General features: G+C 30.4%; 1 non-coding gene across 1 annotated transcript; it reads left to right on the top strand.

Annotated features, from left to right (window-relative positions):
- Positions 1 to 340: 340 nt before the first annotated feature.
- Positions 341 to 444, top strand: LOC112804318 (small nucleolar RNA R71). Its single transcript, XR_003202930.1, has one exon. It is a non-coding gene; the product is annotated as a small nucleolar RNA R71 (small nucleolar RNA).
- Positions 445 to 2,933: the final 2,489 nt, after the last annotated feature.

Genomic DNA, 2,933 nt, shown 5'->3' with positions numbered 1-2,933 from the left:
TTCAGAAGATGCCTCTTTACTAGTGTTGGATGCATTTTGCCATCCATTCAGACTTTGAGAAATCATGTTGACTTGTTGAGTCAATATTTTGTTCTGAGCCAATATGGCATTCAGAGCATCAATTTCAAGAACTCCCTTCCTTTGAGGCATCCCATTATTCACAGAATTCCTCTCAGAAGTGTACATGAACTGGTTATTTGCAACCATGTCAATAAGTTCTTGAGCTTCTGCAGGCATTTTCTTTAGGTGAATGGATCCACCTGCAGAATGGTCCAATGACATCTTAGAGAACTCAGATATACCATAATAGAATATATCTATCATGGTCTATTCTGAAAACATGTCAGAAGGACATCTTTTGGTCATCTGTTTGTATCTTTCCCAAGCTTCATAGAGGGATTCACCATCTTTTTGTTTGAAGGTCTGAACATCCACTCTAAGCTTGCTCAGCTTTTGAGGAGGAAAGAACTTAGCCAAGAAGGTCGTGACCAGCTTATCCCAGGAGTCCAGGCTATCTTTAGGTTGAGAGTCTAACCATGTTTTAGCTCTGTTTCTTATAGCAAAAGGGAAAAGCATGAGCCTGTAGACTTCAGGATCTACTCCATTAGTCTTAACAGTCTCACAGATCTGCAAGAACTCAGTTAAGAACTGATAAGGATCTTCTGATGGAAGTCCATGAAACTTGCAGTTCTGTTGCATTAGAGCAACTAATTGAGGTTTCAGCTCAAAATTGTTTGCTCATATGATAGGAATTGAGATGCTTCTTCCATCAAACTTGGACGTAGGTGCGGTATAATCACCAAGCATCCTTCTTGCATTATTGTTGTTGGGTTCGGCTTCCATCTCCTTTTCTTGTTCGAAAATTTTAGCAAGGTTGTCTCTGGATTATTGTAATTTAGCTTCTCTTAGTTTTCTCTTTAGAGTCCTTTCAGGTTCTGGATCAGCTTCAACAAGAATGCCTTTTTCCTTATTCCTGCTCATATGAAAGAGAAGAGAACAGAAAAAGAAGAGGAATCCTCTATGTCACAGTAAAGAGGTTCCTTATTGTTAGTACAAGAAGAAAGGGAATAAAGAAAGGAGAATCCAAACACAAAGGTGAGGATAGGGGCAGTGATTTGAGATGAAGAGAAGTGTTAGTAAATGAATGAATAAATAAGATGAGAGAGGGAGAAATTTTCGAAAATAAATTTTGAAAAGGAGTTAAATGATTTTCGAAAATAAAGATAAGAAATAAAATTAAAATTAAAATTTAAAACAATTAATTAATTAAAAAGAATTTTTGAAAAAGAGGGAGGTATTTTCGAAAATTAGAGAGGGAAGAGTAGTTAGGTGGTTTTGAAAAAGATAAGAAACAAACAAAAAGTCAAATAGTTAGTTGAAAAAGATTTGAAAATTAATTTTGAGAAGATAAGAAGATATGAAGTTAGAAAAGATATTTTAAAATCAAATTTTTGAAAAAGATAAAATTTGGAAAAAAGATATGATATAAAAGATAAGATAAAAAGATATGATTAAAAAGATATAGTTAGAAAAGATTTAATTTTTAAAATTAAAATTAATTACTTAACTAACAAGAAACTAAAAGATAAGATTCTAGAATTTAAAGATTGAACCTTTCTTAACAAGAAAGTAACAAACTTCAAATTTTTGAATCAATCATATTAATTGTTAGCATAATTTTCGAAAATAAAGATAAAACTAAGAAAAAGATTTTTGAAAAATATTTTAAAAAAAATTAAATTTTCGAAAATTAAATAAAAAAATGAAAAAGGTTTGATTTTTGAAAAATTTTTGAAAAGATAAGATTTTTAAAATTTGAAAATTTGACTTGACTTACAAGAAACAACTAATTTTAAAATTTTTTTGACTAAGTCAACCCAATTTTTCAAAATTTTGAGAGAAAAAAGGAAAAGATATTTTTTTTATTTTTTGAATTTTTAATTATGAGAGAGAAAAACATAAAAAATGACTCACAACATGAAAATTATGAATCAAAACACATGATGCATGCAAGAACACTATGAATGTCAAGATGAACTCCAAGAACACTTTGAAGATCATGATGAATATCAAGAACATATTTTTGAAAAAATTTTTATGCAAAGAAAACATGAAAGACACAAAACTTAGAAATCTTTCATGTTTAGACACTATGAATGCAAAAATGCACATGAAAAACAACAAAAGATACAAAACAAGAAAACATCAAGATCAAACAAGAAGACTTACCAAGAATAACTTGAAGATCATGAAGAACACCATGAATGCATGAGTTTTCGAAAATTGCAAGAACAAAATGAATATGCAATTGACACCAAACTTATAAATTGACTCAAGACTCAAACAAGAAACACGATATTTTTTATTTTTATGATTTTATAATTTTTTTTGTTTTTTTTTTGTATTTATTTTATATTTTTCGAAAAACATATAGGAAAAGAAAAATAAGAAATTCAAAATTTTTAAGAAGGATTCCAGGAATCTTTCAATGTTGGCCTAAAGCTCCAATCCAAGGGTTGGACATGGCTTAATAGCCAGCCAGCTTTAGGATATAAATCAGTCATACAACAGCTGATATTTCAATTAACTTGCCTCTATGCTGATGGTTGGAAGCCTCAATCCAAAAGAATTTGGATATGGCTTTACAGCCAGCTAGGATTCAACATGCTTCATGACACTCTAGAATCCATTCTTAAAAATTCTGAAGCCATGGAATAATTTATTTTTAATTAAAATTTTTTTTCGAAAATAGGGATAAAAATTTTTTTTGAAAATTTTTTGAAAACAAAACAAAAAGAAAATTACCTAATCTGAGCAACAAGATGAACCGTCAGTTGTCCAAACTCGAACAATCCCCGGCAACGGTGCCAAAAACTTGGTGCTATTACCAGATAAAAAAAAACTTGGCGCTGTGGTTGCATGTAATTGTAATT

Source organism: Arachis hypogaea, chromosome 5, assembly GCF_003086295.3.
Source record: "Arachis hypogaea cultivar Tifrunner chromosome 5, arahy.Tifrunner.gnm2.J5K5, whole genome shotgun sequence".
Classification (NCBI taxonomy): domain Eukaryota; kingdom Viridiplantae; phylum Streptophyta; class Magnoliopsida; order Fabales; family Fabaceae; genus Arachis; species Arachis hypogaea.
The sequence above is the reverse complement of the archived record's forward strand: the minus strand, read 5'-3'. Positions and strand labels throughout refer to the sequence as shown.